This window comes from Acomys russatus, chromosome 8 (genome assembly GCF_903995435.1).
Source record: "Acomys russatus chromosome 8, mAcoRus1.1, whole genome shotgun sequence".
Classification (NCBI taxonomy): Eukaryota; Metazoa; Chordata; class Mammalia; order Rodentia; family Muridae; genus Acomys; species Acomys russatus.
The window spans coordinates 45,798,522-45,825,512 of record NC_067144.1 but is presented as its reverse complement, the minus strand read 5'-3'; the positions used below and the strand labels follow the sequence as shown (position 1 = coordinate 45,825,512).

The 26,991-nt window shown below is 37.5% G+C and overlaps 1 protein-coding gene, 1 non-coding gene and 1 pseudogene across 2 annotated transcripts in view; 1 reads left to right on the top strand and 2 right to left on the bottom strand.

Moving 5' to 3' along the window:
- Htr1f (5-hydroxytryptamine receptor 1F) overlaps window positions 1-26,991 on the top strand; it is a 123,110-nt gene that overhangs the window by 35,467 nt on the left and 60,652 nt on the right. The gene's annotated exons all lie outside the window — the stretch shown is intronic.
- LOC127193507 (U6 spliceosomal RNA) lies at window positions 5,727-5,833 on the bottom strand. Its single transcript, XR_007831148.1, has one exon. It is a non-coding gene; the product is annotated as a U6 spliceosomal RNA (small nuclear RNA).
- Window positions 6,849-7,193, bottom strand: LOC127192802 (60S ribosomal protein L30-like; annotated as a pseudogene).

The following is a 26,991-nucleotide window of genomic DNA, read 5'->3' as shown; positions in this document are numbered from 1 at the left end:
CATTGTGGCTTCTTCAGAGTTAGGTCTTTGCCAGAGCGCTCACTAGCTAGCCTGCGCACTCCTGATCTGCACCTTGCAAAAATAGAGGCGATATTCAAGGCACTTTCAAAGCCTCGTATTGGTTGTTCTGTTGACTGGACAAAGGATCCTGGCTTGATAATTTTATAATCGAAGCACTAAGGCTACACCAAATATATACAGAAACTTCTTAGAACCTATGATATTCCTAGAAATTGCTTTCCAGGACTCTTCCATCAGTAAAAGTGGTATCCAATATCCCTATCACTCTAGAAAATATTCTGAAAAAAAAAAAAAAGAAAGAAAGAAAATATTCTGCCACATGCATTCCCTGCAAAGGATATACTGACCACTTTGCAAGGTTTTTTAATATTCAAGTTCAGCTTCTTTGGCGGGTAGTTGTGATTCTGGGCAGCCAATTCACAGCTTGGATAGAGAGGTCAATAGCTTTGCTAACAAAGAAATAATATTGGAAATAAACACTAAGTAATCAGAATCCCTGTTGCAGATTAGATTTCACTCATTGAAATTGTAGTTATATTTTATTTGTGGATGGGATTTTTGTTTTTGCATTTTGCTTTAAGAGTTAAATAATAATGGATCCTGGTGAATAATGATCTCCCAAAAGATTTTATTTTTCTGCACTTTGACTCAATATCAATTATTTAGAAAGTGATTTATTTTCTACAAGAGGTTCATATATATATATATCCCTGTCAGTTGTTGTAAGTAATAGAAGTAAAAGAATAGAATAGAGGCAAAAGTGTTTAAAGTGAACATATGGAATCCTTTAACATTTTAAATTTAATTACTTTGCAACTTATCAAGGACTGGTATTTAGGACTGCCAACATCTCCTATCAAATTATAACTCCAAGTTCTCTTAGTGATGCCCCATTCCAAAGAAAACAACAGCTGTACAGAAGCAATCCTCTGATCTCCTGGATACATCTCTGAGAAAAACCAATTCAATATGTGGATCAGTTCTACCCTATACCTTCTACAGCTGAAAGGCAAAGGGCCTCAAATAGGTGTCTATTTAAAAAAAAAAAAAAAAAAAGAATAAAACAAAGCCCCTGGGGTTCGTTTATTCTTTTTGTACTTTAGTATCTACCTATTCCTGTCTCCAATTCTGTATTCATATGTTAATGATGCTAATTTTTAAGAGTGTGTTGTTTGTTAATTGGTTAAGTGTTTAGATACAATGTCTCTCTACATAGCCCTGGCTGTCCTACACCTCACAACATACACTAGGCTGCCTGAAGCTCACGGAGATCCACCTGCCTCTGCCACCCAATGTAAGTGTTGTAGCTCTGAAGAGAAAGGTGTCCTGGCAGTCGAGGCCAAGGAATATCGCGCAAAGTCACACCATACAACAAACCTCACACAAGAGATTTATTAGGATGGTAAAAACACAGGAAGATGGCTGCCTCTGCCAGGATGAGAAACAACAGGGAACTGAGCAAACACAGGCTTTACATAGGTTTTCTTGAAGGGGTAAGATTTCCAGGATAAGTATTAGTAGGACTTCAAGTCCTGAGCCTGGAGGAACTCAGAGATTGGTGGATTGTTCAGGGATTGGAGGAAGTTTTTTCTTGTAGGGCGGGGCCTAGCCACTCTCCTATCTAGGGCCTGGGAACAGCTGTTACAGCTTTTAGAAAACTACCATTATGGCCATTAGCAAAGTATTGGAGAGGGCTGGCCACTGAAACTCCTCAAGTTAGAGACCTGGTCATTTTCCTGTCTTGAGGGTTTACAACATTTACAAAGAGAGCCCACTGCTGGGGAAGGTTTTCCCTGCCTCTGGAGTTGGCAGTGACTAGGCAACACCCAAGGGCTGGGATTAAAGGCCTGCATCACCATGCCCATCTTATATTTTACATTTACATTTTTAATGCAGAATCACTACAATGAAAGAATTTTTACTAGGAGAAAGTCATACTAAATCAGTGGAATGTGTGGCTACATTTATTTTGTAACACAAAACCCTTTTTCAGGTTTATTATATTTCTAAAGAATTGAGCATGGCATGGGTTCCTTAGCACAGGTTATAAGTTTTAGTAATTCATAATTGGATATTCACTTCCTATGGTATGAAATACCAATAGAATTTTAGTTATAAATTCCAACCAATCAAATTATCTTGTTTTAAGAAAGAAGAAAAGGGATTTGACTTTAGCAACTGCACTGCACAAGAGTCTGTTGCTAGGAAGAAGAAAAGCTTCAGAGGCCAAGGGAGAGGGTAGGGGAGGGTGTTACACCCAGGCGGTGGTGCTCCAGGAGGAAGGGGAGAGAAAACACCAGTGGGCTCATGAAGCAACAACATTTTTTATTATTCTCACCACGTAAACATAGTTACTGATGGATTGGGGCCACTTGACAAGGACTTGACTCAGGGGCCTTGTTTCCTCAGGCAGCCCCAGCAAGGGCTGAAGTGGGGTTTGTATGCATAAAAACTACAAGTATCGGAGTCAAGTTACAATCATAATTTTTACCAATGTTAACTCTGGGCTTAGGGACTTTTCAAAGTGTTCAATCAGTGCCAAGTGACATTGAGTGTAAATGGTTTTGCCCAGCCAAATTCACTTGTTCTTCCTGTTGTTAGGAACAGGGATTGTGTTTTGGATGACTACTGTGCCTTAGGGAGGGAGTTGGTCTGCTTACGTAAAACGGAGTCTGAAGTCAAAATGGCAGTACTTGCGACAAGTTCTCATTTATCTGCTCCCAAAAAGAGTAGCCAATGGCAAATGCAATCACAGCCCATTAAATATCTTAGGAAATTGTAAAAAAAAAAAAAAAAAAAAAAAAAAAAAAAAAAAATTAATTAATTTGAAAAAGAGTTTTAGAATCGCCCACAATGTCAGTCTTTTATTTACGCTTCTACATCAGTTTCGTGATCAAAGCTTCATTGTCTTTGTAGAAATAAGGCAGTTCCCGGCAAGTCAGGTTTTCATAACATTGCCGATCACATCATAGCAACAAGTCAAGGCCGCTTGACACTCTCCATCAAATTACAGCCCTTCGTTCTCTTTGAACTACAGTTTAGCAACGCCAAGAAGAGAGAAACGTCTTTTCCAACAGAGAAAACAAAGACCTGCAAGTGAGCATGATTGGGTCTTCCTGATTGGTCAGCCCGTGGCATGTTCACCCCCACCCCAGAAGCCAGGAGTACAAGGTCAGACTCTGGGGAAAAGGATGAAAGAGGACATAGCTCCCTGAGGGAAATCTGAGCATGTCACGGGTAGGAAGGAAACTGAATTGTGCACAGAGAGGACAGTGACTTGGCCTCTTAAATTTAACAGCAGAAAATGATGACTCTACAAGGACCCAACCCATCTAGATAACTTATTTTTATATTATTTTTCTTGTTGAAAACATGTTACATGTTGTATAACTATTTATACAACTTTGCCTTCTAATTTCCTTTGGAAATACTGCATATCTCTCCTTTAAGTGATACTTAGATTAACTTTTATTAAATTACTCTGAATAAGTATACCTCTGTGACTTAAAAGAGATTAAATATTATTTTATCACATTATAGTTATTACTATTAGAAAATACTTTTATGTCCAAGCCATAATTAACTGTACATTTCTGTTTGATTATTAATATTTTTACAAAACTGATTCAGACTGTGGGACATTTCCTTGAGACAGTAAGAAATATATTCACCTGAAATCTCTGGATTCAAACTTCAAAAAAGGTTCACTCAGGGAAGAATGCAGCTATGTCCCTCACCAAATAAAACTAATAAAGAAAATCTGATGTGTATACACAATAGAGTGTTTTTCAGCCCTAAAAGGAATGAAGAATGAAATTATTTTCAGGAAAGTGGATTCGATAGGAGATATTCATATTAGTTGAATTAAATCACTCTCAGAAAGACAGTCATAACATGTTATACATACTAGATCTTTTTTTTTTTTGTCTCATCTTAAGATTGTATTTTAATTATAACATTTCTCCCTTTTCCCCCCTTCCTTCCAAGCCCTCCCAAGAGCCTCTCCCTGCTTTCCTTCAAACTCCTGGCTCTCTTTTTATTAGTTGTTACTGTATGCATACGTGTATTTGTATGTACATTTATATTCTCAAATACAACCTGTTGGGTTTATACAATGTTATTTGCATGTACGTTTTCATGGCTGACCATTTGGCACAGTATAACCAATTGGTGTGCTCCTCTCTGAGGAGCACCACCTCTCCCACTCCCAGCTTTACTCAGTTTCCTATAGTTCCTGCTGTGCAGTTGAGGGCTCGTGGGCTTCCCCCCATGCAGTCTAGCCTGTTTGCTGACGCCTTCTTTGTTTAGCTCACATTCGGGTAATCATGTTGGTGGGATATTACTAGAAGACACAACCTAACAGCCAAATCCTTGATCCTCTGCCTCTTGCAACTAGATTTTATAAGCTACATACACTTACATATGTGCACAGGACATCGAAGTGGAAGACAAATTATCTTAGGGATCAAAGGAGACTAATGGACACAAGTGGTGAGAAAGGGGAAGAAGTGATGCAGAGAGTACATAATCTACCCTCATGAAACGGCCTGATGTAACCCAGTTTCAAAGATGCTTGGTGATATAGTAATTCCTAATCAATCTGTCCATTCAGGAAGAATGGCTGAGTTAGCTGGAATAAATGACAGAGCAAGACACTTCTAGTCAGAACACTGTCCTTCTGGTTTTCTGTCCCTCTCAATGGCAGAGATCCTTGTAGCTCCTTGGCTTTGAAGACAGACCCTTCTAGCCACGGCAGCACTTAGTCTTCTTTCTATCCCCCATCTCTGCATTTGGTCTCACTGCATGTATTTTTCTTGCTACTGAAAACTGTTCCTGTTTCAAGCCTTATCCTATTTTTTTTATTTAAATACATTTATATGGAGTAAATAGCACAGGACATAACTTTTGAGATTTTTTTTTAACTCAATGCAATGCCCATAAGAGCATCCCACTTATTGTTTATGCCAATGCTTTGTTCTCTTTGATGTCAGAGTGACATTTTTCTAGTCGAATTGCTGTACCTTTACATTTTTATTTATTTTTATATTATTTTTTATTGAAAAATGAAACCATTTGTATTACATCTCATTTGCTATCTCATCCCATGCATCCTCCCATTCCTCCCTCCCTCCCACTTTCACCCAATTCCGCTTCCCTATGACTGTGACTGAGGGGGACCTCCTCCCCCTGAATATGATGCTAGGGTATCAAGTCTCTTCTTGTTAGTTTGCTATCCTTCCTCTGAGTGCCATCAGGCCTCCCCATCAAGGGGACATGGCCAAATATGGGGCACCAGAGATCATGTGAAAGTCAGTCCCCAGTCTCCACTTAACTGTAGAGCATGTTCTGTCCCTTGGCTAGATCTGGGTAGGGGTCTGATGATGACTGCACGTATTGTCCTTGGTTGGTGCCATAGATCGAGCAGAACCCCTGGGCCCAGATCCACCCATCATAGTGTTCTTCTTGTAAGTTTCTAGGACCCTGTGAATCTATCTATTTCCCTATCTCCTATATTTCTCTCACCTAGAGTCCCAATAGGAAGTCCTCGCCTCTATCCCACTTTCCTGGTAAGTGAAAACTTTTATGAGACATGCCCCTTGGGCTAGTGTCCAGTTATAAGTCAGTATATACCATTTAAGACTCTCTGCTTCTGGGTTAGCTCACTCATTATGATCATTTCTAGTTCAATCCATTTGTCCAAAAAAAAAAATGTGGAGCACTTCACGAATTTGCATGTCATCCTTGCACAGGGGCCATGCTAATCTTCTCTGTATTGTTCCAGTTTTAGTATATGTGCTACCGAAGCGAGCACGCCTTTACATTTTTAGAGTAATATTCAATGATGGACTGTGATGAACTAAACACATGCCTTGTAGAAATGATAGGCAAAAATAGATACATTTGCACAACTTTTTGTTTTTAACACTGAGTCTCAGTATAGAACCTTGGCTGGCACAGAACACACTCTGCAGACCAAGCTGGCCTCCCAGTTCAGTGATCTTGCTGCCTCTGCTTACCCAGTGTTCAGATTAAAGGTACATGCCACCATGCCTGGCTTTGTGTAAATTCTGCCCAATGTGTCTCCTTTCATTGGTGTCTATAGCCGTAAGAGTGGTTTCATGGAATGTAGTTCACTTTTTCATCATTCATTTATTGTTAACCAGTTTTTATCACTATTAAAATCAAATCACTTTAATCAAAATTACAACTCTGGTTACAAATTACAAATTTGCCAGTGGCTGCAGATGCTGAGTCCGTGCACCATTTGAACTCCTCAGATACACGACGCTTCGTGCTTGTTCCTAATGTACTCTTAATATTAAAACAGCATACATGCTGTGCACAGTAATGGGCTTCACAGAGGCCTTTCTACACTATTTGTCATATTTGAACATCACTTCGATCATATTCATTCCCACTCAATTCTTTCTCCTTTCCCCTTCCCGTTATTCCTGTTTATTCCCCCCTTTTATCTCATCTCTCCTTGCATGTCCTACATACAGATATGATTTTATGCAACTACACAATATCTCTAGGATTCACAAGTTACAAAAAAACATATTTGCTTTTTGGAGTCTGACTTATTTCACTTAGTATGACACTGTCCAATTACATCCAATTTTCTACAAATGGCATGATTCCATTCTCTCTCTCTCTCTCTCTCTCTCTCTCTCTCTCTCTCTCTCTCTCTCTCTTAACATGGTTTCAAGGACTTTAATCCTACTTTCAAGTGTAAGAGAACCAAACATAAGAAAACAACCCATATAGACACAATGTTTTTCAAAAGGAGCTCTGGCAAAGTTTTATTAAAGGAAAACCTTCCTGGTTTACTTTTCACTATTCTGTCCTAGCATGCTTCTAATAATATCAGAATCCCCTGGGTCAATGATACCCAGTGTGTGTACTCTAGTGTTTTCCACATGCCATGCCCAATTCAATATTATTGCCACCGTAGTGATGGACATCAGTTTTAGCCAACATGGCAGAGTATTCTATTTCAGATTTCCTCACAGCTGGGCAGTAGTTGGTGAGGCTAACCAATTTTGCTTTGCTTGGTCTGATCATCTGCAGAGTCTGTTTGTATCCCAGGACGTACTTTCCAGTTTTCATGACAAGATGGAGCCTAGAGCTTTCAACTCCAGAGACTTTTTTGTCTTCTTTGCAGCCACCATCTTCCTTCTTAGGTCCGGGAAAATCGCCAACCAAGATCAGCCACCAAGATGGCGAGGGAGGGAGAAAAAAAAAGCATGATTTCATTCTTTATGGCTGATTTGAACTCGTGTGTGTGTGTGTGTGTGTGTGTGTGTGTGTGTGTGTGTGTGTGTGTATGTGTGTGTGTATGTATATGTGTATGTATGTGTGTGTGTGTGTTATTTTCTTGGTCCACTCATGTATTTTCATTAACGATTTCCACAGAAATGGAATTACTAACTCTAACGCACAAGTTATGTTTTGTTTGTTTGTTTATGCCCTAATGCCCTCCATCCACTCTGAAGGATTTCTACATGATATGTCCAGCTGAATTTCCCAGCTAGCACATCACACGGACAGAAGCAGAGCACAGGTTTTCTCATCCAGGACGGATGCTGCTCTATTACGTCATCTATAGAAAATCTGTTATCACATTCATCATCCCACACCTTCAGTCTGTATAGAGGCATTAAAAGAAATGTTCTATTGGTCCCTTCCTGACACAGAGACATTTATGGCTAAGCAGGAAGTCTTACAGAAGTCATAATACAACCGTGGCCTTTCCTTCCTTCCTGTTCCCACACTTCCTCACACCATGCTAACTAGTGCATTTGTTGGAAACAGCTATGCATTTTATGTCTTTCCTTTTGCATTTTTAATTTTTTATTTGTTACAAGAATATAATTTATATGGGACGTTATTGAACAGTGAAGGCTTTTATGAAAGAAAACTATAAGACTTCCAATTAATAAGTGTGGTATCTTTATTTGGCATCTTTGATAAGTGACAGAAGTACAAAAAAATAAAGTTAAATTAAAAATCTTCCTTAAAATGGATGGCATTCATTGGAGACAGTTTCATGTGATGAAAAGACAACGATGGTTTGTTAATACTGCTATTCTCTTTCAAACTTTAAAATAAAAAATTTTCATAAAAGTTGCAAAATAATGCGAAGGGGGTTTCTTGCACATCTTACCAGGCTCCCCTCACAACTGTGCATTGTGGAACTACAGGGCAGTAGCAGAAGCAGAAGCAGAAGCAGAAGGTGAGCTTCCACCAACTGTGCTTGCAGAGTTCTGCAGTCTCTTTCAGGTGTGTGGGCACATGTAACCCCTGCTCATGGGACACAGAGCTGCTACATCAGCATGAGCCTTTCACAATGACACCTGTTCTTCCGCCCCCAAAAGTTGTGAACCCTGCTCTGTCTTCCATCTCGTAGCTTTCTCCAGTTCATCCGGGATCTCTAACAGGAACAATGCTGCATGTAAGAATTTGAGGTTAGGTTTTCTCACTCAGCATAGTGTATTTCAGATCCAAACAAGGTTTTGTTTGCATCGATAGGGTGCACCTCTTTTTGTCGCTGGGTGACTATTCGTGGCTTTGTAGTTCAAGAGTTTTACATTGATATTGTTGGTATATGACTAATGAACTAAAATAAAAAGCAATCGAGCTGTTCACATGGAGTATGGAAATAATTAATGGGAAGAATTATTTTATATAAATCTAGAATTCCCTTTGATGGAAAAATTCTGACCAGTTAGGCTACCTAGTGAAACCCTGTTTAAAAAACAAAAGTAAAAATAACTTGAAAACCCTTTTTGTGGTGTCAGTCACAAAGGCTAGAGCTACTTTTGACCTTTGAAGATACATTGATATGTTTATATGGTTTCTTGTTTGGTGTGCTATTATTTAATATTTCATATTTTGCACTCTAGGATAGTACATGTGATTCCCATGAGTATATTTTACAGAATTTCTGGTGTTTATATTCTACATGCCATCTTGCCATGTGTTGTGACAAAGTGTAATCAGTATCTTGCCCTGAAAATCACTGGCCTTCTTCATTCAGGCTTGCTTTGTAAATATAGGTCTTTCCAAGTCATTGATACTTGCATATATATTTTTTCTCAGATTTTTTTATATCTTTTTATTTCTGCTTTAAAAATACTAATTTTTACATGGCATGAGATATATACCCTCAGAAAATATTTTATTGACAGTTTTGATCAGAAAATATTACCTCATGATTATATCCTCAGAAAACACATGTTTATCCATCAAAATGCTAGCATGTGGCTAAAATAGGCAACTGGTTCATTGGGCCTTTTCAAAGGGAGGACTTAGCATGTTCTAGCCTTCTTCTAGACAAGGTGACATTCTCCAGAGTACTGGACAGTAAACAGATATTGTGTCATATTAAAATGGTAAGAGGACAAAGGACAGAGAGTCCTAACTTCACACAACATTGCGGTTTAATAAATGGCATGAAGAAGCCGCAAACCCGGCAAGGGACTTTCCCAAGGCACTCAATTAAAGGACCACATTATCAGCCTTCGATTTGTTTTTTGAATTATAGATCCAGTGTTGTTTTCACAATTCAGTATGGGCTTTTCATGGTAGAAATGGAAGACACTGCGCAGCAGCAATCACAAATTCCACTTTGGCGTAATGTTTGTGAATATGACCTTGTTTTGATTCAAATTCTTTAAGGACAATAATCATGTCTTAATTACATATGAAGATGTACGGCTTTTGCAAGAAACTTCCATGGTTTCCTGGCACAGCTCTAATTTTAAAGTGATTGTGCTGGAACTTCAAACAGATAATGAAAGGTCATTTTATTACCACTTGCTCTGCAACTTTCTTGTCATTAAATTTAAAATGGCTCGTTAGTTGTTATCTTCAAAAATGTCAACTTCCCAAATAATTGTTGTTATTCTTCTTTTAAGTACATAGCAGACAAAAAAAAAAAAAAACCACAAGATAAAAACAGCAGAGTGTTTAACAAAATGGAGGAAACACAAGAATACAAAATAGATAAAATAAGACCAGTCGTTTAACTTGTAAAATATTTAAAATGTCAATCAAAATCAAAAAAAATACCATTCATATATTAATTAACTACATTTTGGGGTTAGTCATTAACATTAACAAAAATTCTCTGAGTGCTACCAGGTCTCCCCATCCAGAGGATGTGGTCAAATATGGGGCACCAGAGTTCATGTGAAAGTCAGACCCCACTCTCCACTCAACTATGGAGAATGTCCTGTCCATTGGCTAGATCTGGGTAGGAGTTTGAAGTTTACTGCACGTATTGTCCTTGGCTGGTGCCATAGTTTGAGCAGGACCCCTGGGCCCAAATCTGCCTATCATAATGTTCTTCTTATAGGTTTCTAGGATCCTCTGGATCCTTCAACTTTGCCATTCTCCCATGCTTCTCTCAACTAGAGTCCCAATAGGATGTCCTCCCCTCCGTCCCAGAGCAGGCTACCAAGAAGAGACTTGATACCCTGTGAGCATATACAGGGGGAGGAGGTCCCCCTCAGTCACAGTCATAGGGGAGGGGAGTAAGGGGAAAATGGGAGGGAGGGAGGAATGGGAGGATACCAGGGATGGGATAACCACTGAGATGTAATATGAATAAATTAATAAAATATTTTAAAAAGTAAAATAAACAAAAGGAAAAAAATTAACAAAAATTTAGAGAAGAAAACAATTAATTGAGACAGGCACTTTGATTTTAAAGCTCTTGTTACCCAGTGGGTTAATTGGCACACATTTATTAGATTTTTTTACTTTATACTACATAGCCACATATCTTAAAATGTTTACAAATTGGAATGAAGACTCGCTTCTAAAAATATATTTTAGGAGAAAAAAATCCATGTGAAATTAAAAGTATTTTATAATTTGTTGAGTCATTTCAGTTTTTTTTTTTTTGAATAGTTAAGATTTAAAGACTACTCAGTTTCCAGAAGAGAGTGTACATACTGTAACCTGAATGGAATAGAGAGTATCTTTCCTAATCTTATTGAAGGTGGTACTGATGCCGCCTTGTGGTGAAAGAAAGGGTTCTTTGTCTCCACCAATAAGAGTGCAAAAATGAATAGTTACTGGAAATTTGGGGAAGTCCTGTTGGAGAGTCCCATTGATAATCAGCAATCAGAACTCTTGGGGTTCTTAGTAGTTTTAATAAAGAAAAAAAAAAGACAGGAAAACTGTAAAAGTTAGGCACTCTGAGTTGTGCAGTCACATGTGGGAAGCACTTAAGTAGAGAAAGGATGACCAGAGAATTAGGGAAGGAATGCTTAGACTCCAGTTAGGATTCAAAAGAAAAAAAGACAGAAAAGGGAAAATTGCGGGTGTGGGTGGGGTTAGTCATGACACAGAAGTGTGGGCAGCCACAGCTAACCCTTGTGGTGTCTCATACGACTGTGCAAGGGAGGAGCTCTGGGAGGGAAAGTTGATTAAATTAAACACTACCAAACCAAATAACCTAATTAAAAATGGGGGGTACAGAGCTAAACAGAGAATTCTCAACAGAGGAATATTGAATGGCTGAGAAATACTTAAAGAAATGTTCAAAGTCCATAGCCATCAGGGAAGTGCAAATCAAAATGACTCTGAGATTCCATCTTACACCTGTCAGAATAGCTAAGATCAAAAACTCAAGTGACAGCACATGGTGGTGAGGATGTGGAGAAAGGGGAACACTCCTCCATCACAGGTGGGAGTGCAAACTTGACTTTCTGTCAGCAACATCTGTCCATTGATGAAAATAGGAGGCTGGAGTCCCCAAATATTATTATGCTAGGGTTTTTCCTTTCTGTTAGAACTAAAAACACTTTGTTTCGGACATTTGCTCCCTTAGCTCTTTTCTTTTCTTTTCTTTTCTTTTTTTCTTTCTTTTTTTTTTTTAACTTTGTAATGTGCTTAATACTGTCCTATCTGTCTTGAATGATCTTTTAAAATTCTTTTCAATTTTTTTTTTTTTCAAAATATGTTTGTTTGTTTGTTTGTTTGTTTGTTTCAGAAGATCTATCTTCAAGCCCCTGAGTTTCCTGCTGGGTTACAGAGTGCTTCCATTCTCTTGACATAGCATTCTAGCCCTGGATTTTTTGTTTGTTTGTTTTTCATGCTTCTTGTCCCCCATTACTGCTTGTGCCTTTGGTAGGTCAATGCTTCTGTCAATTTCTTTTCTTTTCAATTTTTTATATATTATAATTTATTCACATTACATCCTGATTGTTATCCCCTTGCTTTTATCTCCCTGTTCCCACCTTCCTCCCTCTTCTGCCCTATTCCCCTCCCCTAGACCTCTGACAGAAGGGGACATCCTCCCCCACCATATGACGACAGCCTATAAGGTCTCATCCAGATGGCCTGCTTTCCCTTCCTCCGTGTGCCTGCAGGGCTTCCCCCTTAAGGAGAAATGATCAAAGAGTGGGGAGGGCAGCGGGGGTGGTGGGGCGCACCAGAGTTCATGTCAGAGGCAGTCCCTGCTCTCCACACAAATGTGGAGAATGAGCTGTCCATTGGCTAGATCTGAACAGGGGATCTATCTAGGTTTGCTGCGTGCATTGTCCTTGGCTGATGCAACAATTTGTGCAGCTCCCCCCACCCCACCCCACGCCCTGGGTCCAGATCCTTCAGCCTTTATGGTTGCCTTGTCTGGCTCCTGAACCCTGAGTCCTTGCATCCCCTCATTATTGCTGGGACTTGTTGGACTTCTGTCAATTTGTTAAAACATCTGTAATTTGTTTTGTCCATGATGTGAAGTAGAGGGCAAGCTAGATTTCCTCCTAACATGATAATCAACTATCTTTATTAAATAAGCCATATATTTCCCCACCAAATTGATATTACATATATAATACATTAAATCTTTGTGTGTTATGAAATCTGTAGGATTATTATTATTGTATTAATTTTTGTCTCAATCTTTTTTTTCTTTTTTGGTTTTTCGAAACAGGGTTTCTCTGTGTAGTCTTGGCTGTCCTGAATTTTCTTTGTTGACCAGGCTGGCCTTGAACCCACAGCGATCTACATCCCTCTGCCTCCCAAGTGCTGGGATTAAAGGTGTGTGCCACCATGGCTGGCCTCTTTCTCTCAGTCTTACTGCACAGTTGATCTATTTTTTATATAAAGAACTGTTTGTTGAATAAAAATTTCTTTAAGAATTTTATTTTTTATTTACTTCATTGTTGTTAGGCATTTTTTTATTTTAGGTGTCTTAAACAGCAAAAACTTAAACCTTTTTGGTCTAAATTGTAATTTCCTTCAAAAATGCATTTTTAAAATTATTCATGTTTTTATATTCTTTATTGGTCTAATTTTCTATACTATGACATGATTTGAGCAATATTCTAATGTCTCTATTCTTAGAGATATTTATTAATGTTTATGTACATTAACTTTTACTTTTAAGAATCACATTTAGCATTCACTCTTCATTTCTAGAACTTCTTTTTCTACTCATTTTATCTCCTCTTTTTATTGATTATTTGTTTTATCATTTTTCTTGAAATCCATCATTCTTTGTTTTTTCATCTTTTTTTTAAGCAGAATAAACATATCCTTATCTCTTTTCTGGGTACAGCTTTGTTTTCATTTTTGGATTCCAAATTTAGTTTTTTATGTATTTTTATGTAAAGGGTTAAGTATTTCATTAATTACACTAATGTCTAAGTAATCCTCAATGATGACTTTTATGTTCTAAGTAGTAAAGATTTGGAAATAAATTTTCAAATTTTCTTATTTTTAGTAAGAAAAATAAACATTTATTTGAAAAATGGAATTAAACTATTAAATACATCATCTTTTATCTTTTTGTGGCTTAGCACCATCTTCCTCCTGGAATTCTACCCACCAAATTAGTTAGTTATCTCACTACTTACTATTCAACCAATGACTAATTTTCTTGCACTCAAATAAAAAGCAAACAAAACAAAACAAAACAAAGCAAAAAACTATGCTTGTTCCTGCATTGTTGTTCTTTGGGTAGGCTCTCTATCCCTACTTCCTCCTCACTCCTTCACACCCTGCTCTTTTCTTTAATTTGTTGCAATATTTTCTCAGGTATTCAGCAGGTCCAAGTTCAACCCATTATACATGGTTGTGAGCCATTATGTGGTTGCTGGAAATTGAACTCAGGACCTTTGGAAGAGCAGCCAGCTCTTAACCTCTGAGTCATCTCTCCAGGCCCATCACAAGTACTTTTTAGACACCACAAAGCATCCACACTAGCATGCTGGGCCTTCGCACCACCCCAGTGCTGAAATCCCACACACTTGATTGGCTGGCTGGTCAGTCCTACACAACATTACATCATCAGTCGAGCGACCAGCTTGAATTTTTTCCCCAGCATCTAGAGATGGTTGTCCATTCCTCCGTGAGTTTACCCAGTCTTAGGTACAAAGGATACTGCCTAGCATTCTTTTGACTCTCTGAGCAAACAAAACTTTAGACATCTGATTATTTCTTTCCTCCAACATCCTTCTTCTGTTCAGGAACACAGATGCATCAAATACTTCCTAAAATCACTCTGATCAGCCCATCCTTCCACAGACACACCAGACTTTCCCCAGAAGAAGTGAAGTACCCACTGTCCACAGTCTGTGTAGGGAATTAAGAAAAGAGAGTGAGTCTGTTTTGATAGACAAAGTGGAAGAAAAACAGAGTATATTAGGCTTCCACATCTTTAAAATTATCTTTTCCATCCATTTGTCAATTATAATCATTAATTGGTCTGTATAGCACAGATTTATATCTGTCCTTTAGAACATGCACAAAACTGCTTTCAGCAAAGAATTTCTTCCAGAGCTTACTAAAAAGGCAAATCTCAAATCAATTGCTAATAATAAACCAAAACACATATTTTTAAAAGAAATATTCATAATATGCAACTAAACATTTTCCCCTAAACATGTGCAATACAAATATTTGTATTTAGACAGATGTTATGTGGTAGAAAATGATTCAGCCTTCACCCACCCCATCCTCCAAGAATAGAGTAGAAGTCCCGTAGACTGCTCTTGTGGAATTTGACCTGTATGTCTCCTCATTAGCTTTTACCCTGAAAAGGTCTCAGAACACAGTCATGGGGCTGATGTATCAGTTTCTACGGACATTGACTCTACCAGATATACCGCCTACCTCACCCTATGTCTCTCCACACTCATTAGCATTTTTATGTCTTATGCTATTTTTCATGATATTGCTCTATTGGGAACTATTTTGTGAAATGAAGCAATTATTTCCCCGTTCTAACTCTTATTTCTTAAAGAGAACAATTAATATCAGTCAGATATGAGACAAGAGGAGAAGATTGTAGATTCTGAGAAGGAAAAAAAAACAACAAACCACTTGATGTTGTGCCAAATTAAAATGTTTTCCAGTACAGGGAGAAAAGCCCAAGGAGAGTTTTGTGGTTACAGAAAGGGACAGCCACAGATGACTAAGTCACTGGAGTTCTAGTTGCAAATGCTGACTGTGGTGTGTAGGATAAGTCCAGTTTTTTAAATTGACATTTCCCTAGCAAAACTAAAAATTAAAAAAAAAAAAAAAAAGGTCATCGCATCAGGTAAATACCTTCTGAAAGTAAAAATGACTTCAATGACTCCAATGCTAATTTGTTACCCACAATAATAGATAAACCAAAAACAGAAAAGTGAGGAATCATTGTAGAAGAAAGTATTTTGATATTTTAAAATATCAAACGCCTATCAAAATATCAAATGATATTTTAAATGCCCATGATGTCTATGCCATTCCACACACAGAATCTCTGAAAGCCTTCCAGAACGTTAAACAGGGTTATAGTTAGACATGGAATTCTGCAGTTGAGAATTCTACACACTGTGCTGTAAATCTTGACTTTTGTGTGGAGAGGAATCTTGATCCAGCGATGTGGCTACTCTAGCTGGGATACAGACACACACTCCTCTAATCCCAAGAGACAGAGCCAATCAGATCCCTGAGTTCAAGCCCAGCCTTGTATAGAGCAAGTTCAGGTAAAGAACAGCCTAGGTGTAGGTGTGGTGACACACGCCTTTATTCCCAGCACACAGGAGACAAAGGCATGCACATCTTGGAGTTCTAGTCAGATAGGTTCAGTCAATTGGGTTCAGTCAGTGAGTTGAGAGTGCACGAGTCGAGTTCACAACAGTTCAATTCATGGAATTCAGAGGCTCTCTATTCTACTTCCCTTTCTGAGTGAGACTTAAGCATCTTCCCTTGGGCCAACCTTGTTGCTTAATATTCTTTGAGTCTGTGGGTTGTAGTGTGGTTATCCTGTACTATATGGTTAAAACCTGCTTAAAAGTGAGTACACACCATGTGTGTCTTTCTGGGTCTGGGTTACCTTACTCAGGATGAACTTTTCTAGTTCCATCCATTTAGTTGCAAATTTCCTGATTTCTTTGTTTTTAGTAGCAGAGAAGTATTTTATTGTGCAAATGTACCAAATTTTCTTTATCTATTTTTCAGTTGAGAGATATCTAGGTTGTTTCCAGATGGTTGCTATTATGAATAAAGCTCCTATGAACATAGTTGAGCATATGTCCTTGTTGTATTATGTAGCATCTTTCAGGTATATGCCCAGGAGTGGTATGGCTGGGTCTTGAGGTAGAATTATTCCCAATTTTCTGAGAAAGCACCAGATTGATTTTCAAAGTGGTTATACTAGTTTGCTCTCCCACCAGTGCTGGAGGAGTAGTCTCCTTTTTCCACATCCTTGCCAGCATGTGCTGTCACTTGACTTTTTAATCTTAGACATTCTGATGGGTGTAAGATGGAATCTCAGAGTCATTTTGATTTGCATTTCCCTGATGACCAAAGACATTGAGCATTTCTTTAAGTGCTTCTTCACCATTTGGGTTTCCTCTTTTGAGAATTCTGTTTAGCTCTGTATTCCTTTTTTAAAATTATTGTTGGATTGTTTCATTTGTTGGTGTTTAATTTCTTGAGTTCTTTATATATTTTTGGATGTTAGCCCTCTGTCAGATGTAGGGTTGGTGAAGATCCTTTCTCAATCTGTAGAGTGCTGTTTTATTGTACTGACAGTGTCCCCTCCACGAAACTGTCCCTGAAATGCCGTTCCTCTGGGTTCCTCACAGGCACAGCATTGCCTTATTTGCCAGTGACTCCCAAATATTACCCTCAAAGCCTAGAGTTCAAACTCTACCCTATAAGAGGTGTCTCAGCATCTTTAGGGGACTTCTCAATAAAACTATTTGTCTGGGCCTGGAAAGATGATTCAGCAGTCAAGAGCACTTGCTCCTCTTCCAGGAGGCCCTGAGTCCACCAAACACCTGTGTTTGGTGGCTCACAACCACCTGTAACTGTGACTCCAAGGGTTCTGAGATGTTCTTATGGCCTCTACCAACACCCATATGCACAAGCACAGAGAGAGAGAGAGAGAGAGAGAGAGAGAGAGAGAGAGAGAGAAATATTTCTAAAGATTTATTAACTTAGATATTTTGTGTATATGAGCATTTTGTCTACATGTATGTACAACAGAAGAGGACATTGGATCCCATGGGGACTATAAATAAATGGTTGTAAGCCTCCATATAGGTGCTGGGAATTGAACTCAGAACCTCTGAAGAACAGACAGTGGCCTGAGTTATTCCCCAGCCCAAGATAAATATTTTTAAAAGAAAATTATTCATCCATTGCTGTTGTTGTTGTTGTTGTCGTTGCTGTTGTTGTTGTTTTACTAATACCATATTGTTTTTCTACTGTTGATTATAATAAGCATGAAAGTCAAGTAGTGTTATCCCTTCAATGGCACTCTTATTCAGTATTCTGTTAGCTCCTTTGTGACTTTTATGAACCCACATACACTTTAGAATCAATTTGTCACCAACAACAAAAATTATTTTCTGGTATTGTATTGACTTAATAAATAATTTGGAATGAAATAAAACTTGTCAATAACGAAACTTCCTTTTTGTGAATATAAAATATCTCTACTTTTTATTTAATTTTTTTCATCATAGATTTGTAGTTTAAGTCATAGCTATCTCGTGCATATTCTGTTAGAATTATACCAAAACTATTTAAATTAGGGTGGCATTAATATAAATCTCATTTTGCTTTAAATTTTGAATTAAACTAGTTCATTGCTCTTGTACAAGAAAGCTGTTAATTTATGTATATAACCTGTGTCTTACAACCTTGTTTTTTTTTTTTTTAAGTTTTTAAAAGTTTCAGATTGTTTACATTGCATAACAAGTCATCTGTGGAAAAAGCCAAAACTTTTTGTTTCTTGTCCTTGTCGTCTTGCTCAGGGCACTTCGTTGCCAGAAAATCCAATGGCAATGAGAAGAGACAATGCTGCTGTGTTTCTGAAATATTTAGCAGAGCATCTTATAGATTATAGACTATTAATTTTATGGAGTAAATGAATAAATGAATTGCCAAATGAAAGCTAGACAAATTACTAGCATATTTAATCTTTAAATGATAGTTCTTAATATATGTCTTGTAGGATCACTATAAAAAGGTCAGGGTAAAAGGCATAGTTAAGAAAATACAATTGTAGAGACTGGAGATAGAGCTCAGATGTTAAAAGCACTTGTAACTCTCACTCAGAACCTAACTTCTATTCCCAACACCCACATGGCAGTTAACAACTTTCTGTTGTCCAGTTCCAAGCCATTCAGAACTGTCTTCAAATCTCCATGAGCACCAAGAACGCATGTGCTACACGTACTTACATGCAGACAAACACACACATAAAATTAAATGTCTTTAAGAAAATATAATTTTGGAAGAATATAAATTTATTGTCTTTTTAGACTATCTATAGAAGTTGTTACTACAGTTGTTTTTATTTTCTCAGATGAGGGGATGAGATAAGAGTCATTCCCAAACCTTCCTTGCGCTTTCTGAGCTCTTGCTGATTGGTTCAACTCAACTTTCTGGCCTAAACTCCTCTCCAAACTGACTGATTCAAAGTGCCTTCTCTTGGATTCTGATTGAATTGCTCTGTCTTGGCTCAAACTAATTATGGAAATATGTTTAATGTTCTCATCCTCTGGTTTGTTCTGTCTTCATCTGGGTCTAGCTTGTTCTTTCTTCAACCTGCCTCTATAAAACTGTCCTGGGAAGAAACTCGTGGTTTAAAAAAAAAAAAATCTTCTCTCTCTCTCCCTGCACTGCTTTTAAGTAGCCTCTCTTTCCTGTCCTGTTCTTGTGAGAGTTGGGCATATCCTTTCTCTGCTTGTTCTGTCACATCTTTCTCTGATTTGTCACTTTCTCTGCCCCTCAGTCAGACATCATTTTTAAATATGGCTGCTTCCTTCTATAATTGAGCCTTACTTTCATTACTGTTTGGGATTAAATGTGTGCACTAAGGGTTTGTCAGCATTCTAGCCAGATCATACAGTAATATAGAGTGCATGCATTTCAGCAGATCACATAGACCTACAAGGCCTTTGGATGTGATCCCTTGGCTGAGCAGCCATGTTGCTGGATTAAAATTCCTTTACACAAAACTCAGAATTTTAAATTTCACTAAGCTGAAGTAGTATTTGGAGCTGTTTTCCCTCTGAAGATTCTAGGAGAGACCATATGTCCATATCCTCAACTTTTCCACATTGCTTTGTGTCCTTCTTCCTGCATCTACAAGGCAGGTAGTATCCTTTCCTAACTTTCTCCTCCTCCCTTTTCTATCACAATGACAAAAAAAATATTTAATAAATCTGGGCCCACTTAGGTAACACATCATAGCTGTCCCATCTCAAGATTTATAACTTATACCAGTATCTTATCCATTATGCAAATCTCTTATGTCATAAGATACAACACATGGACTTGTCATTGGAGAGAGGTGCTACTCTCCTATACAAGGTACATTTACACAGGCAGGGACCACTGAGCTTCAACTTATTTGGTCAGGATAGTCTACACATTGATGAAATCCACCAAATGCTAGACTAGCTTAAGATAAATGTGATTGCTACTCAAATTCCAGTGATAATATCACTACTATTCTTATTATCCAAATAAATTTCTTGAGTGAACTAATGCTGTGAAATAAAATAAAAACAATAATATTTACAAGTAATGAAGTGTCTACTTGATCTAAACTCTGCAATAGTGTGAAGTTGTAAAAGGAGAAAGGGGCATATAATCTATCATGCCCCATCCCACTCCTAACTCAGACCCTATTCTAATTACTTCTGGGGAGCTACTGTGATGTTTTATGTGTCTGCAGAGACATGATTGCCAATGGAGGTCAATAGAACTTCAGTGTCAGCAAAAAGTCATATTGGTTTGACCAGTGATTTTTCTGCTTCATCAGCTTGTTCTATCAGCTTCATAGACCTTTCATATCAATTCACTATATGGCTTACTAATGCAGAAAGTAATAATAATAATAATAATAATAATAATAACACCAACAACAATGACAACAACAATAGTGGTTTGTAATTGTTTCTGAAACATTCATACCAGTGCCATGTGTTCCATGAACTCTTTAACAGCTGAGCCATCTCTCCAGCCCTATGTTCCATCAGCTCTTTATTGAATGCTATTACATATATCTTCAAATACCAAATAATATTACCCGTATTTGTAGATGTGGTTTAGTTTTTGCAAATATCCATACTTATTTCCACAGTTAATATTTACCTGACAAATACAGACATCTTGTGTTTTTATACAGACATCTTTTGTTTTCCTCAATGGTGATTTTGAGTAGCCTTCATTTATAGCCTTCTTTTTTTTAATAAAACTAAATTTGATAGCTAACTGTATCTAGCTCCTTTGCCTGGACTGAAAAAAAAAAAAAAAAAAAAAAAACTCATGGATCTGACACAAGCAGTAACAAAATAGATTTTTGTGAACCACTTTCTCCAATAATGCATTTCTTTCACTGAGTTCAAGAAATTCTGGCACAAGAATTTATTACCACTGCTCATCACAGTAGCACATTAGTCCTGACTAAATGGTCAATCAGTCTAAAAGGGTACTGCACACTACTAAATTAGCTTGAACCAGATTTCTGGAGACAGGCCAATCAGGCCAGATGGTTTCTTAGTCTGCAGGATGTCATTTCACAGAGACCAATACAAATGAGATACTAATAGAATGCTACTTCTGCAGTAGAACCACAAAATTCCTCCTTTAAAGACGGTGACTTGACTGGTTGTTTTCAGCCAAGATCCTAAGTGATCACTGGTGTTACAAATTCAAGGGGAAAAAACTCTCCCTTGTGTTCAGCAAGTGAGGCACTATTTCTCCTAATGCTTTATTTTATTTTACTGGTATCAAAAAATAAGGTTATTTTCAAGCAATATATTCTAATCATAGTTTCCTCTCCTTCATCTCTTCTCAGATCCTCTCTACCTCACCACCCTTCCAACTCCACACCTTCTTTTCCTCTCAAGTAAATAAACAGCCAAATAAAAACAAAAAATGGACAAGAATATAACATAACAATAAACTAACAAAGAAATAATAACTGAATAAACTAACAAAGAAAGAAGGAAGGAAAACAACAAAAGAGCATGAGATATGCAGACACATACACACAACCCAGAAAATACAAAATCGACAATCATAACATACAAGCAAAATACCAGTAAAGAGTTTTAAGCAACATGAAACAAAAACTATCTTAGGGTTTTATTGCTGTGATGAGACACCATCACTACAGCAACCCTGATAAAGGAAAACATTTCATTGGGGCTGGCTTACAGTTTAGAGGCTTAGTCCATTATCTTGATGGCAAGAATCATGGTGGTACCCAGGCAGACATGGTGCTGGAGAGGTAGCTCAGAAATCTACAATCTGATCTGCAGGCATCAGGAAGAGAGTGAAACACACTTCCTCCTAATAACACTACTCCTATGAGGCTATGTGAGCCATTCTTCCAAACCATTACAAAACTAAAAAAATAGAATCTAAATAAATAAAAGCTCTTTGAGTACAGTTTGTATTCCTCATCTGCAGGACATTGGGCCAGCCGTTAAGCATAGTTTGAATACCCAGTGAGACACCCTTGACGAGACTAGTTTTCTCTTTGTAAGTGGTTGTTAATAGAAGATAGATTCTTGGTTGGGAAAGGAACTCATGTTCACTTCCCACCTCAGAGCTGGGAGCCTGTCTGGGTTGGATCTGTTCAGGCTTGCTGCCACAATCTCTGTAAGTTCATGTGTGCATCAGTTCTGATGCAATGGAAGACATGGTTTCCTAGGGAACATCCATCCCCCCCTCCACCCCCTCCCGGCTCTTACAATTGTTCTGCCTCCTTTTCCACAGAGTTTCTGGAGCCCTGAGGAAAGAGATTGATAAAGTCTTCCCATTTAGGGCAGATTGTTCCAAGCACATTGCTTAGCTATGAGTCTCTGTATTAGTTCCTAACTACTGTACGAGAAAGCTTCTCTCGTGATGGCTGAGTGATCTGCGGCCATAGAAGAATGCCACTGGGAGTCATTATAGTGCTTATTTCCTTTAGCAGAATAATAGCATTTGATGTTCCCCTAGGTCCATGGCCTATTACTCTCAAGATTCTTGGCCACTAAGTAGTACCAGATATAGGTTCCATCTCATGGAATAGGATTTAAGTCCAGTCAAACAGTGCCTGTTATTCCCACATTGTTTGTGCCACTATTTCCCCAGCCTATCATTTCAGGCAGGTCACCATTGTAAGATTAAAGTCATTGCAGTAGTCAGTAGGTCACCTGCTGCCTTTATATTTACCCCTAAATGAAAAGTTCCTACCTAAAACATCATCAATATTCCAGACACCATGTGAAGTCTAGGGATGGGGATGGCCTTCAGAATGAAAGTTCCTACCTAAAACATCATCAATATTCCAGACACCATGTGAAATCTAGGAATGGGGATGGCCTTCAGAGGAATTGCTTACAGTGTGATCTGCGGGTCCCACACCATTGATATCAGTTGGAGCTCTTTAGAGTTGAGACCTCTGTAGCAATGCAGATATATGAAATCAGAACCTATGTTATCACAAGATCCCCAAGAATTCTGTTTGCTACACTTAAATTAGGCCAATATAAAAAGTGATATATTTGAGGCGACACATATGTAATTACTCTGATATGATTATCACACACACACATTGAAATGCCACATTGAACTCTATAAATATATACAACTATATGCACATTGAAAACTGATGACCTGTATTAGAAAATCTGGACATACACTCCATGTTGTTCTACCAGAGAAAACAAGCATTGTGTCACTTGTACTTGTCCCACAAAGAACACACCTTTCTTTAAAGTTCTATTTTTTCAGTAATTTCGTGCACAATTAATTTTGTAAGTCCCTTGCATGCTATTCTGCTATACACCTGTTTTTAAAAAACTGACACAATTTCTCAAAGATACTGTATAAATTATATTAGTTAGACAGTATTTAATGAGCTATACAATTAGCTAGCGATATAATTCACATGAAGCTAAGTTTATACTGCTTTTAAACTCTGCTGTAACTTGCATCTTTTTTTTTTCTTTTTAAACATTTTAATCATTGTGTGGGGGATGGGGGTGCACATGCACATCTATTGCTATCAGAGAGCAGCTTTGAGGAACTGATCTCTCCCATCACCTTTCTGTGTACCATGGAGCTTGAACTACAGTCACCAGGCTTGCACAGAGATTGCTTTTGCATACTGATCCATCTTGCTGGCCATGTCACTAACTTTCACAAGTTCACCTTGTGTAACAGTTCTCAATGGTTTGGCAGCTCGTTAGGAAGAACGTCTATAACTTTCTTCTTTAAATACTGCTTCATGCTTTGGCCATACTAATGCACTTAATATATCCCAAGTACAATTTGTATTACTATTCAATGAAAAGATTGTTTAGGAAAAAACTGTAAGCATCTCAGAGAAGAAATTTGATGTCTTTGTACACCATGAACAGGCTGCAACAGTCCAGCATATGGCCTGTGATTCAGCATGCTGGAGAGGTGACATCTACAGTGCGCCAAGAAGTAGCTTCCCAGCAGAGCAGGCTGGCTGTTCCCCAGCCCCCCACTGGAGCTCTGCCTCCCCCTCATGTCTTTACACAGACAAGCACCACTGAGCTTACATTCCACCCACCTCAGCCATATCCTGATGAATACAAACAGATGCTGGATTGTGCCTGCGATAAACTCAATCCAAATTCAAAGCTCATAGTGGGGGTTGGGAGTAAATATTTCATCTGTGTGTTCTCGCACTGCAATCAAAATTATGAATATTTATATCATGCCCTTATTGGTGCCCCATGAAAAAGCCAATAGATTCCAGACCAAAACTCCAAAGACGACAATAACAGAAAGAATGTAAATATTTTCATATAAATTTTCAGTAAATATGTGATCCTTAAACGCATAACCTTTCAAAATTGACTGCTTAGGAAAAATATACAGTAGTCACTTAAAAATACTGCAAAATGTTTATTAAATAAAACTTTGTTAAGAATTGTCTCATAATAATCTGAATATTATTATTTAGCGTTATAAATATTTTAGGTAGCTTGTCTTTATAACAGTTTAAAGCAGACAATTGTAAAGAAACTTATCATTCTTTCATCAAGATTGAAAACAATAGCCACACTTTTTAATTTACACTACCAGTCAATAAATATAAGGATGTGTCTAAAATATGTAGGTCCACAGGTTACATTGGAGAACAAGGCCACCTTTTTGTTATTTAAGTGAGACATAGCAAATATAACTGTGACAAACTCTGTAGAATGAGATGAGTTTAAAATTTTTTCCACTTTCCTTTATGAATTTTTTCAATTCTGACATCAAGCCACATGTATGTTCAGACATGGCATTTTGGGGGTTTTTTTGTTCTTGGTTTTGTTGTTGTTGTTGTTTTGTTTTTTTGTTTTTTGTTTTTTGGGTTTTTTTTTTTTTTTTTGGTATTTTAAGGGAAAAAACCAAGAGATTTATTTTCATTTGTTTTCTTATTCCAACATCTTTAATCCAGAATTTTTCTCTTATCTTAGTCAGTAATCTGTATTTCTAAGGAAGTTTTTTAATGTTCATTATTTGAGAATACATAAAGACTCCTAAAGCAAATCTAGACAATCAGCCCTCTATACAATGAAAATCAGAAACTTGACAAGAAAAAGAATGCAGTACAATGCCTTAGAGTGGGTGTGTGTGAGAGGACTATAAGGAAACATTCTCTTTCTCAAGGGAAGGAGTTACTTTCTGACCTCAACTAGCCCAGAACAACACTCAAAGCCACACACAGATGTTATCAACCTATATCTAAAATGAGTTGTTTGGTTTAAGGTTGTTTACAACTTATTGGCTGCTTTAAGCAGTTGATAGACTCTCTTTTCCTCTCTCTCTCTCTCTCTCTCTCTCATCTCTCTCTCTCTCTCTCTGTCTCTCTCTCTCTCTCTGTCTCTCTCTCTCTCTCTCTCTCTCTCTCTCTCTGTCTCTCTCTGTCTCTCTCTCTGTCTTTCTCTGTCTGTTCTGTCTCTGTCTCTGTCTCTCTGTCTCTCTGTCTCTCTCTCTCTCTCTCTCTCTCTCTCCCTCTCCCTCTCCCTCCTTCCCTCTCAAGCCAAATGTTCATAGTTTAAGATTAAAACATGAGCTGATTAAGGACAATAAAAGACATGCCAAAGTGGTCATGAGAAAGACCAGGGGGCCTCAGCCATGTACAAAGAACTAAGACAACTGAGAACTGCTCAGAGATGGCAGGAATATTCTTACCCAGGAAAGAGCACAGCAAATGTTGACCTATGAAAACATACATGCAAGCAACATCATGCAGACTGAGCAGGTTATATTTATGTATTTAGGAATATATGTACATATAAATTATATATATACATATATATTCAATTATGAAAAGTGGCTATGAATCTGAAAGAGGGTAAAAAGAAGTATATGGAATCTCAAAAATAAAAGCTATTTTTTAAAACTTTTAAACTAAAAAAAAAATTAAAGCTATGTATTTAGCTCACCTTATAGAAGCTGGTTGAATAGGAATGTCCAAGGTATAGAAAGATTATTACATCTTTTTTCTTTTACTTTCTTTTTATTTTTATTTTGTCTATAAAAGTAGCTGGAGAGCAGGAAAATATGAATGACTCAAGTGAAACAGGAAGCAAATTCTCCTTCTTCCTTTTTTTTTTTTTTTTTTTGTTTCATTAAACCATGAATGGATTGTGCCTGCCTACATTGAGTAAGGCAATTTACTACGTCAGTTCCTCAATTCCGATGTTCATCTGGACCATATTATCCTCACAGAAATACTGAGGCATAGGATTTTAGCAGTTATGTGAGCATCTTTTATCCCATCAGGTTGACACATAAAAATTAATCATCATAAATATTGATGCAAAAAATCTCAACAAAATACTGCAAGCTGGATTTACCAGCCTATTAAAATTATTATATACCATCACAAGTTGGCTTTCTTCCTAGAATGCATGGATGATTCAACACAAATTTTAATCAATGTAATACATAATGCTAAATAAAAATACTACATGACAGTAGACACAAAAAGTGCAGGTGACTAACTTCAGTAATCTTGTATTATAAAAACATTGAATAAAGTAGAAAGTAAATTCATGATATTGTGTCCAATGCAAGAAATATGCACTCTTGCTGCTTTTACTCAGTATTATACCAGATTAATGAACCAGAGCAATTAGGCAAGGAAAAAAAGCAACCAAACTGGAGAGAAAGATGTAACATATTTTTCCACAGATAACTTTATTACATATACATGAGTTAAAATATACATACAGTCTCAAATCAAAATTTTGCCACACACAAGTTCTATAACATTAATCAATTGACATCACCTTTCCAAGGTCATTTCACATTGGTTGTTGATGATAATGTTGATGATGATAGTGGTGGTGTTGTCATTTTGTTTTTAGAATAGATAGAATGGTGTTTACCTCCACATGAGATGAGATCTCTGAGTTGTCTCACCTGATGATAGGCAATGCTTTTCTTTCTCCTATCAATTCACTAAACATTGTTTGCATCCCCGTG